Source organism: Poecilia formosa, unplaced genomic scaffold (assembly GCF_000485575.1).
Source record: "Poecilia formosa unplaced genomic scaffold, Poecilia_formosa-5.1.2 Scaffold9, whole genome shotgun sequence".
NCBI lineage: Eukaryota > Metazoa > Chordata > Actinopteri > Cyprinodontiformes > Poeciliidae > Poecilia > Poecilia formosa.
This window is the reverse complement of record NW_006799948.1, coordinates 1,783,539-1,800,370: the sequence shown is the minus strand read 5'-3', so window position 1 is coordinate 1,800,370 and position 16,832 is coordinate 1,783,539. Positions and strand designations below refer to the sequence as shown.

At 37.3% G+C, this 16,832-nt stretch overlaps 1 long non-coding RNA gene across 2 annotated transcripts in view; it reads left to right on the top strand.

Moving 5' to 3' along the window:
• Positions 1-16,832, top strand: part of LOC103156035 (uncharacterized) — a 214,043-nt gene that overhangs the window by 80,654 nt on the left and 116,557 nt on the right. For both annotated transcript variants that reach the window (XR_478107.2, XR_478108.2), the window contains one exon: positions 9,804-9,931. This is a non-coding gene — a long non-coding RNA (uncharacterized LOC103156035). The remainder of the gene's footprint in view (positions 1-9,803; positions 9,932-16,832) is intronic.

Here is a 16,832-nt window from a genome sequence, read left to right as displayed (position 1 = left end):
TTCTGTGCTCGCTAATAATCACGTGTCTCTTATAAGGCACTAATATGTTGAATATGTAAAACGATTCCTCTTTTTTTTTTTTTTTAATGTCTCCAGAGCCCGTCTTCATCCCACATTATGTGTGATTATAATGTGCTAATGGCATTGATTAACTGTTGTTTGAAGTCATTTTGTAACCACGCAGTTTTGGTAAACTAATTTGTAAGTATAAGTCCGATTGGGATTTGATTAAACCAAGAGGAAGCCTGTGTTTAAAAAAAAAAAAAAAAAAAAAAAGTTGTTTACCTATTTCATGACAAAGTTTGTCCACACTAGGAAAGAGATTAATCTTATTTTGTATTAACCTCTGGACAAAATGTAGACAACATGCAACGTTAACTTTACCTCCTTCAGCTTTTAGTTTTTGATGTTTTCACATTTTCCTGGCACACAGTGAAATTCAAGAGAAATTTCATGAGATTGAGCTAGCATTTTTTTTCTGCTTGATATTTCCACTTCCATAGAGCGCATTATTTAGTTTACACCAAACATTTTTTTTTTCCATTTCCTCCAATTTGGAAAATCTCTTGAAAATTTCCAAAGTGGTCGATGTGAGAGGAAACCAGGCAACACGGGGCTGGCAGGACAAAAGGGCTTGCAGTTCTAGTTTTTTAAATTGCTGCTGTTGTAGGTCCCCTGATTGTACCGTAAGGGCTTTAAAGACTTATTTTAGCATCCTGTGTTCTTCAATGGAACTTTGTTTGGATGACAAGACCTATGCATATTATTAGCTGTGGCTTTGAAAGAAGTTGCAGACTACTTTACAAACAAAACGAGTAATTTCAAATTCAGATCTCTGTAAATCCCCTACAAGTTGCATATGCTGCTAGAAATTTCCTTCTGAAAGACCTCCCTCAGCTCTGAGTCTCATCATGATGTTCCCATTCATTTCAACACTCAGGATCATGCAAACAAAATGCAAACCTCCCTCAAATGCTGGACAACGATATCCTAATCTACTATGTGATGCAGCTGCATGTATGTTTTGGTCATTTAAAGTAGGAATAAAAGTTGGGATGTCCCAGAAGCAGCTTCACTACATTTAACAAAAAGAAAATGTTTAAAAAATGTAAAATAGTTCTTTTTTTACCCCAGTTTTTTTATGTAAACCTGTATTTTTCAACTTTGACATTCAATATTAATGTGTCTAAATATGCTAAGAATTATACAGGCTTTTTAACGGTTTCTGTCATGATTATCATCAGTATTTTGTGTTTACTTAACTTGAGACGATTGAATATGCATCTGAGTTTTTTGTTTGTCTTCTTGTGCTTGAGGAATGTTAGAACGATTTGTCAAAAGAAAAAAAAATCAAAGCTGAAACCAAGCTTAAACCTGCAAAATGACAATGACCCAAAACATACCAGTAAATCCGTCGAGTATGAAAGCCCTCGAACATCTCACAGCTAAAATCTCAGTGTGGTGAACCTTCCCCATTGCAATGCTAATGACTTGTTACTCAAAGGGCACAACATTATCTATCAGAAGACGGGGTGTCCTAACATTTTCCTCTGAATAAATTTTTTTCTAAGCATCTTAAACGATTATATCTATGCCTTAAGTGCAGTTAAATCACTCTCTTGATATGTGGACATTTCTTTTGAAACAACTGAACATATACTATTTGTTAAATTCAATAAAATCTATTGCATTTTCAATACATTTCTTGACTTCAGCTACCACAGTAAAAAGTTTTAATTCGATTGCAGCCAAGTATAAAATTTTTTACCTTGTTTTTTTTATAAACAGCTAATGTCCAAACCAATCTCCATCTCATAAAACATGGTTAATTACAGCAGAATCTGTCAGTGAGGGAAACTAAATTACTGTCACTAATTACTTTTCATGGCAACTATCTCCCGCAATAGTAAACCAGCAGCTCCAGTGATAATATGCAATCAGTTTATCTGCGCAGATCAGGGTTCAGCAGATGTTCGGTACCTGGCGAGACGCGCACGGCAACGAACGGTGCCAAATTAAGTTTTCTTGTGATTTCGGTTAGAGGCAGAGAAGGAGGGCTTCCGTCGCAGTCCCTTTGGTGACTTGCTGGACGGTCATTACTAAATCTTCACGCTCACGTGGGAGAAGACATGAGTGGATGGCGAAGGGTTGAAAGGTTGAGATGCATCAATGGGGGTCAATTTTATAAAACGCAAGGGGGTCTGCGTCAAAGATCGGTACAGGGTCAAGTCAGTAATGGGAACCATTTTTCATAAAAGCGCATTTCTCAGCCCGGTCTCTGAGGCGGGTGTGAGAGGGAAGTGGTGAACCGCAGGAAATGGCATTTCAATGTGTGTAACCTCTCGCCTCGCAACGTCCTCCTCTTGACAGCGAATGGCAGGTCCTTCTCATCTCTCTCAAGCTGCCTCGTATATCACTTACAGCTTCGGCCCACCTCTTCATCCCACGAGACGGCGGAGCGAGCGAGAGGGAAGAGAGCAGGTGGTGTGGGTGAACTGCTCCTCAATCTAGCAGCTACTCAACAATCAACGAGACATCTATCACCTGGTCTGAAAGTAATTTTGAACCAACTGACACGCATGCGCTTGCATCTTGAGCCTGCGATATAGATGGATTGTTGATGACTGTCGCTCAGCTGCCTTGAACATTAAAAGAAAAGAAAGAAACTGGGCACATGGACTCCCTTTTGTTGTAAACGGCACAAAGGAAGACTGCAGTGGAGTCGCCCTCTTTAATCTTGACACTGTGACCACATGGTGGCACTAGCAGCCAAAACCAGTGAGACAAGAGAAGGCACATGGAAATTAGGAGAGTAATATCTACCATAAACACTAACTTTACCTAAGATTAGGTGGATTCTTTTAAAAGAATGAACATAAACATAAACATACTGTAAAAGACTTTGCTGAGCTGTTGATTAGCGCTAAACATTTCTAAAAACTGAAGGTTGTGCGGCTGATTGATTCAGGTCACGTTTGAGCCTAAATGTCACCGGCCAGAGAGCAGCAGGTTAATTGAAGACATCTTCTCCTGGTGACCTGATTCACTGAGCAGGAAGACTTCTTGGCCAGCGGTTAGTCTGGTACTCCCTTCACTCTCCCGACTTGAATAATGCACGTTTGTATTCTTTCCCTCTGTGCTTAGATTTGTATTCAACTCGTATTCATATCTCAATAGACAGATTCACATTTTGTTACATCGCAAGTAGATATGTATTTTATTAGGACTTTTATCTGACTATCATGTAGTAGCACTTAATTGTTTGTTAGAGAACACTGGTGAACAAGGACCATCACAAAGACGAAGGTCAGGGTGAAAGACGTGGTGTGATTTAAAGCAGAGTTGGGCTCTAAAACATTATCACATATCGGACTACATGGCTGTTTTCGTCAACAATTTAATTTAGGATTAAAACACCCATTTGTGGGACTTTTTATTATAGTTTTCTTGTTGAATCTTTTCCTTAAAATAAATAATTTATTTTTCTCAATGCTGTCTTGAGTTTAAGCTGTTTTTGCAGAGGAATTGCACAAATTTCCGTTTGCATACAGCTGCGCAAACATACCCCAAAAGAAAGGCAGCTGTAATTGCAGAAAAAAAGTCATTCCACACAGCAAGGGTTCAATATAAATAAATAAATGTAAAATGCTATTTTCAAGGAATATCAATAATTTGGCAACACATGAGACGACACAAGACGCAGCAGTTTTTAAATAAGTTCGCAGGGCTTTGCAAAACCTTGAAGCCCCCATTACTGTTATTAGCCGTTATCCCGCTTTAGCAGCAGGAGCATTCTCAGAATCAATAATATTTTGAAGTGCCTCTTTTTGTAACAGGGCATGTTACAAAAATATCATTGTACCAATTGCAGTTTGGTTTCCATTTAGTCTCTCGAACCATATTACTATTTACTCTGCGTTTTAGTCGAAAGCTCTGCAAGACTGACACATGGGTGGAATAACAAAAGATTATGAAGCTGTGTAGTGAAGCCTCCTGAGGATTCGCTGCCATTTTCACACACTGTTTGAGTCTGATTTTTCATTCTTGACATTGGAAAACAAAATGCTTACACTCAATATATAATAATTAGCACTGGGATACATGGCTTACTTATACGGTGACTAATAAATTCATAAAGAAAATTCAGTTTCTCTAAACTGATGCCGTTTACCACAATTTGTTATGTAATCTTAAAAGAAACTCAACCTGTATTGATGTAAATTATAGCCAAATAGCATCATATTCGGAAATATCACAGCAGTTGGCCGTTAACAATTTTGAGCTGAAAAAAAAACATCTGCTGAAAGTTGGTAAATAAATAGTCAGGGAGGTTGTAGACATTTTTTCCAGTGAGGTCTGCTATTTTTTATTTTTTTTTGCTAACATAAATAGAATTGCATCAAAAATAAATGTCTTATTTTTAAACTTCTACTGGTGTATAAATAAATAAAATAGTTTCAGTCACTAAACACTAAATTTTCACTCTACAGGAGCGAAACGTCTGTGAAGATCCAGAGCTTAATAGTTTCATCACTCGGCATTAGATGGAAAAGAAATAGTTCAGACCTCCACATATAAGTTTTCAAAAACAATTTTTATTGCTGCTGTTCATGTCTGCCCACCTTTTCTCTTTGCAGAGGGAAATAGTCCCAGTTCTGACATTCATTTCCATTAAAAACAAAACTGAAAAAAAAATCCAATTACTTAATTACAATTGGTAATTTTTAAAGGATTGCTGCCTGAGCACTCAGCATGTTTTTATTTCTCACCTCTTACCTGGTTTTCTAAAGCTACATAAAAGCTCCTCATCTTCACTGAGGATGAGGAGGAATCATAATTTTCATATTGCTTTTATTTTGTTAAAGTGATATATTTTTGTAAACTCTGGAACTTAAAAAAAAAAAAACTTCTGGACGTTCTATACATAATGTTTACTTCTATATTTCTTTTTCGTTGAAGTCTGTTACAGACCAAGAATTGTGCCATCAAGCTGGACTGTAGGTGGTAGTAGCGGTCAGTAAGTATAAGCGGAAACACAAAGTAGTGTCTGCTTTTACTGGGATGCAGATGGCAGTCAGAAGTAGAGGTGGAATTGCATGATGTAATATGTTTTGTGAAAAGTTTTCATGAAATAATATAAATTCACCAGGAAAACTAACATGTTTATGATCAGTTTAATTAGTATGTCAGTTTTTTTCTAAACAACATGGGAAACAAACTGAACAAACATGAAAAGAATGCTTCACCATGCAGTATTTGTACTTATAGCTAATATCTATTTCAGAATAAATATAATTTTATCTGAACACCTAGTAACGTGTTGCCTTGTCTGTTTTTTTTTTGTTCTTTTTCTGTTTTGAGAGTCTCATCTCTCCCCTCTCCTCTTTTTATATGTTTTGGTTTTTTGTGCCCTGTGTTTTTTTTTTTTTTTTTTTTTGTTTTTTTTTGCTTGTACCTCATTTTGTTCCGGAGATTAGTCTAAAGCTGTTCCTCTTTATAAATATTAATTTGCCTCATCTTCCTTTGCCAAAGCCTGAGGCGTCCGGCGCAGGTGTTATGTGAACAACACGGCGGATGGCGAGCGAACCGCCGCATGTGCAGGAAGTCATGGTAATGATTGCAGTCCCCAGTGCACTCTGGGTAATAATTATCCCTCGTTTATCATAATAGCAGGTAAACGCTCTTGCTCGGATGCAACGCTGCACCTAGTGAGACACCGGCAATAGATCTGCACTTATTTATTTTTTTTTTTTTGTCCACCTAAACCAGCCAACTTGGGTTTATACACATAAAAGAAATGTATTGGAAATCAATTAAAAGTAAATAAGACCTCCTTAACATAGTTTGAAACTCTCCTTTTGCTGGTTGCATGAATGAGGGGGTAAAAAAAAAAATCTCGTGTGGTTTTTTTTTTATGTTTTTTGTGTGGACGGGTAAGATTTTTGCTAATAGAGACTTCTTGAGTTCTTTTGAGTCAACTTATGAAATAACACAAACACCAAACCCCGAGGCAAAGTCTTTACCATCTCAGTAAAGAAGCTCAGAGATAAAACAAACAGTTCAAATGACCTTTGAAAAGATCCCCATCTCTCAGTTCGCCCACGAAGAAGCAAAGCAAGAAAGAAACAAAGCAGGGAGAAGTCTATTTCAGCAGGGGATAAAAGTGGAATCCCAAACTGTGGTAATTGTGCTCCCTATTCAGCCGTCCCTCCCCCACCCCTCCACCCCCCGCTCTTCTTTTTTTTTTTTTTTTTTTTTTTAAGCAGCGCTTTCTGCTCCATTTACGCCAGCAAGTTTGTGTATGTCGAGTAGGAGCAGCTGCAGAAATGGGAAGATGTTTTTAAACCTACGTTTTCTAGTCATGAATTTATAGAACGGTTCTTCTGTTTCTCAGATGTTGCTTAGATACAGCAAATAAGTTGTATTGCAGTGTAAAAAATATATGAACCATTGATGTCAGTACAGCTTAAATCCTGGGAGAAATTTTACAAGTGTGTCTCACACATTTACAGTTGTTGGCCAACACCTCACGGTCATTCATTCATGTTGCAGAATCAAGCAAACGTACAAAAATACACAGGAAAAACATGAATCTAAAATGTGTGGCATGCACCTTTTACACCTATTTCTATAACTCCACTCAGCAAAAGGCCTCCACCAATCAATCCATCATCTGAAAAATGGAAAGAATGTCTTGATGCTCAATTCCAGTTTTTGCCTGGTCATCCATACTACTAATTATGGGAACACTTAAAAAAAAACAGCAAATTTACCTGCTGTGAGAAGGCAGCCAAATACACACCTCAGATTTTTAAAATGTAAAACATGTTGAAAACGACATTCTTATGGTGCGTTCACACAAAAAGCGTTAAATGCATCAAAAACCTGCCTGATGCTCCAAGTTCGACGCGTGTGCACTTTGAATGCAGACGCTTGACGTTTTGCTCCACACCTAACATTTTGCGCGTCCGATTTACATTCAAAGTCTACGTGGACTTTGAATGTCCACGTAGACGCGCGTCGAGCTGACGTGTGTCAGACACTTGAAACGCGCCTCCACATAGACTTTGAATGTAAACCAGACGTGCCTGACGCTCAAAACGCTTTTGGTGTGAACGCACTATTATACTTTCTGTGCACTTCACAATATTACGTCTCAGTCGAGAATAGATTAGAATAGAATAGTCCTTTCTTAATCCCACAATGGGGAATTAACTTTTTACAGCAGCACAGCAACAAAATATATCACTTTTAATATGAAAATATCTAAAAAACAAACACCTAAGCAATCTGAAATATTTTAATAACATACCCATAGACAAAATCAAACAAAAATTACATAGAATCTTGAAAATCTGTGTGATTTTTAAATATAGAATAAACAGAATATCTTATTATTCATGTTAATTACACAGTTCTGCTTAACTCGCATGCAGTGACATGATGATAAAAACTGTGATGGCAGTCTAACATGTTCATGACAATGAAAATGCAGCTGTTCTATAGCGGTGAAATAAAGACATTTGTCCTGTACTTCTAAGTCCTAATTATTAACTTTGCGCTGTTTGTTGGGGGTCCAAGTCTCTTCCTGGAATATCTCTAGGTTAGGAGCAGTTGCTTGGCAACAGCACTAATGGAAGTTACCAGCGACTGGTAAACATCTCTCCCCAAATGTCAAAATGTTCCTGTTAATGAGAGGCAGCATGTGAGTAAGAGCTTTTTAGGACTTTTCTTTCACCTGGGGTTTTTCACATCCTTCCGGTCGCCACTGCGTCGCCGTTATTGCCTCCCCGTTAACAAGCATGAAAAGCGGCATGTTTCGATGCTTTTTTTTTTGTTGCTTTTTTTTTACTCCTTCGGTTGTCTAAAAAAAAAAAAAACTGAATACACGTTCACGCGCCAAATCAGTCACTTAAAGCTGAATAACTTTACAAGTGGCTCTTCTGGCTGGCTGTGTGAAGGCATTAGCTAAATGCTTATTTGTGTTAAAAGCGGTGCTACAACAGGGCATTTCTTGGCTCACAAATTTGATATGTAAAATGGCTTCACATGATGCAACCAATTAAATTTGCTGGTGTGTGTGTGAGTGGAATGCGAGGCAGGGATGAAATCCAGACATCTCTCACTTGGGCCCTTATTAGCTATGCAAGGCTTTGAACGGGTCTTTAACCTCGGCGTTTAATCATATAATTAACAATGATGGAAAAAAACCGGCTAACACCGCCATCCTACTCTAAACATTGTCCTCCAAAACATTGTCTAGACCTCATGTTTTCACAGACGAACACATTTTTCGTGACCTTTAAGACACGGAGAGGGTTTGCTACATTGGGCATTAGCTTCTCATTTAAACGTGTGCCGATCCGAATTAATGCATTGTTGGTATGCGGCTCTTGTACGTTAGCAGGTTTGGCACGCCGTGGTGATGTGTAGATCTGAGGAGCGGCAGGACTCGGCGTTGCCTGTTGTGATAAGTATTTAGATTTTATTCACTGTCACATTCGTCCCTCCTCACTCTCTCCTCTGCTGGCTGATTACCTGCTGCTGGCATTTAAGGAGCGTTTGGAGGTTGCAGCCTCTCCCGCTCTGACGGGCCACACATCAAGCTGGATGAGAAGCTGTTTACAACAGCCTCATTTTAATTGCTCATCAAATTATTGGCTAAATGACGAGACATGGGGAAATTGCAGTGGACATATGGATTCAGACAGTGGCCATCAAACGCTGCCCCAACACTCAGTTTAGTGATTTTAACCATTCAACTACAATCATTATTCAATCAGTTTTTCCAGGTTATTTTTAAGGTTGTATAATGTATTAAAATGTCAATCAACAGATTCCAGTTTTTCCCCAGTTTTTCCTGGTTTCATGTAAACATGAAACCAGCTGGTCAGAATTGATAAAAAGATGATTCATTGAAAGCCTTACAGGTTTGGTGGCAGCATCATGCTGTTTTGTTTTTAAAGTTAATAGAAAATGGGTGATTTTATTGTAAATTTTGCCAACATTGTATTCCCTGATTGCTGTCTGTGGGACTTCTGTTTTATAAAACGCTTTGAGTGAATGAATGAATTCAAAGATTTAAGGAAAAGAGAAAAAAAACAAGCTGTATAGGACATAAAGTATACCAATGCTTCCCCTCCCCCACCTGTTGCTGCGCTCTACCTTCCTGTAAACTGCTTGGAAGAAACTTTTCCTTCACCAAGTTGTATTGAAATATTTTTGGTTGCAAAAAAACATGGACGGTCCTGGTGGGAACTTCTCCCTCGCTCCCTTACAGTGTGAAACCTCGGAGCCGTTTGCCTTCAAGCAGTCAGCTTGTTCAACCAAAAGCATCGTGTTGTGTTTACCCTTCAGAGGAGGCGGGCTGATTACGGCGTACTTAGAATTTATTGACGAATCATCTCTGAAAGCCTCAGCGTCCGTCATTTGCGCTAACGTTTTCTATGATAATGATGCCTCCCCTCTGTTCTCCAGACTTTATATTCACCCATCAACTGAACTTATTTAGGCTGTCTCCTCGGGAGCGGGAGGGAATTCAGGTTTTAATTTGCTGGGACGGGGGGATGATTTGAGACGACCTTGGATGGGGGAGAATACAATGTCCCTATAAGGAACCCGAAACTGTGAGCTGGTGGTTGTTACAAACGCCAGAACACAAAGCAACAGATCTGTCATCCATCAGCAGTGTAAGCCATAAAGAAACTGTCAGGCTGTACATTCAATCTGTACTCCTGCAGCTGCTGCACTATATGTAATGCAAATTGATTTTTTTTTATTTTTTTTATCTTTTTTCTTTTAAGGTGAACGCACAACTCTCATCAGTTTCCGTTCGAGAAGTGAGCGGAGATCATCTGTGACAAAGCCTTACAGAAAGACGATCTCTTTGGGGGGGAAAAAAAAAGAGAAAATCTCTGGAATCAACTCCCCGGTAAGTCTAAAAATGAGCATCAGCGCACCGTTTCCAAAAGTAAGACATTCCATTTTTTATTTTTTTTTTTTAGACTTTAGCCTCGACACCAATTATCATTCAAGTACGCCACTATGCCGGGAGATTGCTTTCAATCAGACTTTTGTGTAAAACTTTGATTGAAAGAAAAATGGAACAGCAGACATGTAATCTCCTTGGTAGGGGTCTCTTCCCATAATGCATCATGAATCATACCTGGTGAGGCAGCAGATCATCCAAATCTGAATCATCCAGTTTGAATCACAGCAGTCTATAGAAAATACATCACGATCAAAAAGGGAATTATTTTTTTGGGTGGATGACTTTCTAGATGGTTTTGTAATGCATCATGTTGACTCCTGATGTCTATAATCGGGTGGGGGATAAAAGCCAGTTTGGATAGGACAGGATGTACAGAGAGACTCTTCTGTGAAATGGAAGAAAAATCTGTATGGTCGCTTTCTGAAGGAATTTTCTATTAACTGAGATTAAGTCAGTACTTTTTATTATAATATGTATATTTGACAAAAAAAGAAAAAAGGCAGAAGTTCTCAGATGGAAACCGGCTGTTTTCTTAAATGATCCCACACATGGAGGCGACCCCGTCGTGAACCGAACATTGATAATGAAAAGGCTTGACATCAGACAAAACTCATAAAGTTTATGTAATTATTATAAATTCAAACTAATTGCCAAATACAGAGGTGGAGGTGATGTGATAGGGGTTTATTTTGAATGTCAGGACCTCAGATGTCAAAAATAAAATGTGTGAAGCTACGTAGAGTAATCATGTTAAGTACTACAATACGGAACTGTACGTACATCTAAATATGTATTTAAACAGAAGTAAATATTACTGAAGTTAAAATGACTACTCTATTCCACAGTCTTCAATTTGGTTGTCTCTACTGCTTGTATAAATTTTCTAACAGTTTTTCTTTCCACTTAACTTTCCATTCAGTTGTTTTGATAGCGACCTTACGGTTCTCAGGTGTTTTACAACTGTGAAGTTCACCAGTCTTCTTCATGATTATTTAGGCCACAAAATGCTCCAACATTTCCATCTTAAAAATTATTTTATTGTTATTATGTAATATCTGGTTTTCCGAGAAAATGATTTTTGGGTTTCCATTAGCTATAATTAGATATAAAATTGAAATTCATGTGTGCAGTTACTCAATATTGAATTACTGAATAACATAATTATCGAGATTCATCTGCAAAGTGCCTTTTTTAAATATTAGCAGAAAAAATATGCAGATCTGCTCAGTTTAGATTTTCCATTCACTAAAAAATGTTTTTTTTAGTGAAAAAACTTTTTTTTTTTTTTTTTGCTTTACCACAAAAACCGTAAACGTAAAAGAAATCAACACTTTCAGCAGCTCGTCTGTTCCAGCCGGTGGCCGAATTCACTGCAGTTATTCTGCAGAATAACTGCAGAATAACTGCAGTTATTCTGCATATACTAGTCAACATAGTATATGTTGACTAGTATATGCAGTCAACATATACTAGTTGACTAGTATATGCAGTATATGGCATATACTATGGCATATATGCCATAGTATATGCCATATACTATGGCATATACTAGTCAACATAGTATATGTTGACTAGTATATGCCATAGTATATGTTGACTATGTTAAAGTAGTCAACATATACTACTTTAAAAGCCGGAACCCCAAGCAGAATAACTGCAGTGAATTCGGCCACCGGCTGGAACAGACGAGTGGCTTTGTGTTCCTAACGAACCAAACGAGACGCGTCCTTCTCACCGACAACCGCTTCTCCGTTTCAAACCCGCTTTGCGGCGCCGTCGAACAACAAGCAGAATATCAAATCTGACCTCTGAGGTTCGGATTTGTTGACACCTGCTTTTTCACTCTGGGAATCTTGGAGGTAATTGCTTTCGAGAGGGTCCCTGATCCATTAACGCCACGTGCTGCTTCCCAAAGCTGGAAACATGATATGTATTTGACACATGTCCTCTTTTCATCTTCTTTTATGTCAGAGCTGCTTTTGTGATGTTGTTTATTTGGGGTAGATGTTACTTTTCAGTTGCAACCCTCAGGGAAGGTTGACTGATTTAAAAGTCCACATTATGATTTTTCTCCCCAGGGTTCACATGCTTCATCTACACTTATGAGCAAATCCCTTTTTTTTTTTTTTTTTTTTTAAATTTGTGTTTTACTTGGATAAGCTGGCAAAATAACATTTTAAAGATATACATTTGTTTCCTTATATTGCGGCGTACCCAATTTCTTTGTAATTATATCAAAGAAGCACAGAGACAATATAAACACTGGGAGTCCAATTTAATATTCACTGAAAAATGAGTTCCACTAAAGGGGAAAATATGCAACACAGTCTCTTTTGCTTCAGGAGATTTATGTAGAGCATAACTACTTCAAAACTTTTGTTTCCATTTTCTTTTAACCTTTTTGCACATCTTGTCATTTGCAGCTACAAATTCCCGTGTTTTGTGGTGGACAGTTTTATTACATTTTTATGAATTTATTAATCTGATACTCGTGTCATGTCATGTTTTCATTTGAATGTCACCAAATGGAGCTGTCTGAGCTGCAAACCCAATGCTCGCTGCTCCAGAGGTGATGTTTTCTGCAGCAGAACCAGACCATCTGTCAGGAGTTTATGATTCTTTGTACTTGGCATGAAAACGATGTGTTGACTCTGTCTCACAGAGTTTTTTACTCTTAGCTTTTACTCTGACCTGGTTGGTTTTGTAAGCTCTCATATCTTGCCGCATGGTGGTAATAAATCTGACAGGAATTTTTTTTCTCTCCCCATTTTATTGGGATTTTATGTGATGGACCAACATAAAATCAACATAACTTATAATAAAAAAAAACAAAAATCATCCCCACAGTATGATGCTGCCACCACCCTATTGTAAACAATGACATATGCAGCGCTGGTTTTCCACCACCATTTCTCAGATGATTTGCAATTGTGTCTGTTTCCATTTTCACAAATCAAACTCAACAATACACCAGGAAATATGGAAGCATTTAAGAAACTGTTTTGCTTTTGTAAATATATAAACTTTCTAGGTACTTTTGCAAAAGGGGTTGACCAGTAATCTTAGTCATTTGGTTTGGCTCACTTTCACACTTTTGTAACTGGATTTGAAGAACATCCTACAACTATGACAGCTGCTTGTTTGGCGAGCAATCAAAAATAAAGTGGCTAGTATGCATGCATTTCAAGTTGTTTTAACATTTAATAATAATAATAAAATAAAATCAACTATCTGAGATTCTCATGGGGAAATTCTTGTGATAAGACTGACTCACAAAGTACACTTTAGATCTCAAGAAAGTGTTTAGATTCATATTTAATACAAATGAATGAATGAAAACTTGATGTTTGCCTGAGAGAAATGCTTCCGACACCCAAAATGTTCATTATAGATTCATTTTGGGTGTAGATTCATTTGAAATATTATTTTTCATCAGGAAAAATTCATTTATGGATATTTGACTTAAGGATCTAATCTGGTCGTTAAATAATAAAATATCTTGCCATATAGTTACACATATAAATTTAGCTCATATCATAAGTCTAAGTCATACTGTAGGTAAATATGCTGTTTTACAGTCCTTTATTTTATATTATTACACATAACTTGATTGCATAACTTAATTGAGTTGTTCTGGTTTTGTTGTGTGAATTACTCGGGTTGTTGCCATCACCTGGTAAAAAAAAGTCCATGTTTAAAGGCTTATAGAAATATTTTTTCTGTAAAGAACTGTGATGTGTTCAATGCTTATTTTACTTGCTGTACACAGAAGATTTTGCATCATTCCTTGTATTTTCTAGATGGTCTGTTTGCTTTCATTTTGTTAGTGAACCACACTGGCATTAAACTCTGAGTGAACAGGGAGCTATGTTTTCAGGCGGACCAGAGTTTAGATGAGTTTTCACACCGAACCCAAGGAATCAGACTATTTAAGGAAACAAACAGCTGATTTTCAAAAATGTCTAAAATTACACAATTTTTACTAATTGGGTGACAATTACTTGCACTGTTATTAAAAAAATATTAGAGTAAAGGTTATTTAAAACATAACTTGCCTATCTTTTCAGATCTTTTAAAAAAACATCTGGACTGATGATAAAAAAAATAGAAGATTATGACATCATGTAAATTTTGCTTACAGAGTTTAGATGTAGTTGACTCACCATCTGGGGCAGCAAGGCCTGGGGTGAGTGAACTTATCACCTCACAAACTAAACTTTGTGATTTGAAGTTTGTGGACAAGCCGCCTCAAAACTGAGAATAGAAGTTCGCTTGTGACGCCCCCAGGCCTTGCTGCCCAGGGTGGTGAGTCACGCGCATCTTAAATCCACCATTTAGATGAGGTTAAAATCTTTATTTTTCAAGTCAGTTAAAATGCCTCTCAGTCAACTCCAAATCTAGATTTGGGGGAAAATAAACCATACTCTTGTCCTGTAGTTTTTTTTAAACTGTACTTCCACAAAGGATGTACATTTGGACACAGAACCTCCAGCTCTCTTTAACACAGGATTTATCCTTCCTGAGCACAAGGACAATAGCCTCCTCGGGCTGTGACTCATTCTTTCCAGCTGACTCTAATCACCAGCTAATTAATAGTTGATGTGCCAGCTTCCCAAAAACACAACTGCTATTAACCTGCGTGTGCTATTGATTTAGTCTTGCTTTAGGTGCTGAAGTGGACTCCTGTGGGCCAAACGCAAGCCCTAATATTGCACTAAGGTGAAACCATAAAATCTTTACAAACATCCTGAATGGCTTTAGAGGAGACTGGGGGGCATGGGCTACACAAAGTCATTTTGGAGATTTGGTGCTTTTGTTTCCTTATTAGAGCACATCTCTGCTCTGTTTATGTTGGTTTTCTTGTAAAATAACAAAAAGATGGAACGAACGTAAAATTTGTCCATAAAAAATATACACAGTGGCCTCCAGTTTTATTGGCCCTCCTGGTAAAGTTGGATAAAAAGACTTGAAATGAATTCGCATGTGCTACAGGAGCACAATCTGAAAAAAACTGAAACCTCCAATAAACTGGAGTACATAAAAAAAATAATAGTAGTTATAACATTTTTAGAGCCAGAATTATAGAACAGTTCCATAAATGTAAGAAAATCATCTTAAAATGTATAAATAAATTTTAAGTTGAGTCTTTTAGGATGACATAAAGGCCCTTTTTGACACACTTTAAATTGGACCAAACAGCAAAACACACCATACAAGTCCGATTTGTAGCTCAGAAATGAATAGAGAGCTAAAACATTCTCCATATCCACAGTCAGTGTATAGATTTCTTAATTTGAATAAAGTTATTGATACGTATTGAAAAACACCTCATTTTAATTATTTTAGTATTTGACAAAATGGAATTACAAGACATAGATTCACCTTTTAAGTTAACCAGCACACACTTCAAGCCCCTACTGCTCACTGTTAAGCACAGTGGAGTAGCTGTGATGCTGAGGGCTTCTGTCTGTTCCAACACATTCTCGTTCCTCAAACGCTAAATTTATATTTCTTATCTTTTGAACAATACAATAAGACTTCTGACGAAAAAATAATTGATTTTGCTTAAATGCCACAGTATCACTTCTGACCCATTAATTTTATTTATGTACATCTTTGAATCAATAACTCAAAGAAAACCATGTAATTGTAATTCAGCTGCATTGGCTTTGTCTAATTAGCTTTCTAGCTGCTAATCTGGTTTTGCTTAAACAGCTAAAATGTTTTGTTTTTTTTAACGCCATATTCATATCGCACTTAATAACAACAGTCGTTAAATATGATGGGGATTGGAGTCCCTGGGACAGAGCTGCTGCTTTGCTTGAACAATCATAACATCAGTTAAATAAGCTCTGCAGCTATTTGACAACCTAATCTACAGCTTTCATCAGGAGGCTTTTTTTTTTTCTTTCCTCCACCCTCACTGCGACTTTTCCTTCCCTCCCCTCGCCCCCCGCCGCCTTCATCTGCTCGGTTACATTAATAAATGAGATTTCAGAAGACGACGTATCTGCAGTTAAAGCACAAAAAGAAGAATCGCACTAAAACCGTCTCCCTGACGACGCATGTTTCACAGCTCGCAGAGAGGCGGCTGAATTAAGGCGTGATGCAAACATGGCAAATTGAATCAATTTGGCTGCTCTAAATAGATGCGATGCGCTGGGTCTGAATGCTTGAATGAATAAGAAAGAATTTCACAGTTTAATGATGTTTTTTTTTTTTTGTCAGTCCATTGCTTTTTCCTTTTCTGAATAAAAAGTTTTGGGAAGATTAATCCGCACGACAGCGTAGATGTCTGAAAGTATTAAGGCACAAACATCACAACATCCATGCATGTCTTTGTGAGCTTTGGTAGATGTTAATATACTAGATTACATTATGTTATGTTATGAGCTCAAACTTCTTTTTATTTTATCATCGTATTACTATACGTGATTGGCCAGAAAATGGCAAACTTTACATCTGAAAGACCCATCCTTGTCCTCTTGCTCATCTAAACAGAATTCACATTTATTTACAGTCTTAAAGAATTATCATTGTATGGATGTTTTTAGATTTAAAAATAAAAACATCTAATTTAACATAAAGGGGAACTGAATCCATTGTCTGTAGTATTAAAAATCTATGGGAAACAAATAATTTTGCAACAAAATGTTCTTGCTTGATTGGAGTCATTTTTCTAAAGAAAATGCTATGAAAATATTGCAGGAAACCATAAATCTGACTTTAGATGTTCAAACCGAGTGGGTACATATGAAGAAATATATTTTTGCTCCTTATTTTCCTCACGTCTTCTGCAGACTGGACTACTGGATCACTTGAAGATGCTTTTATGCTATTA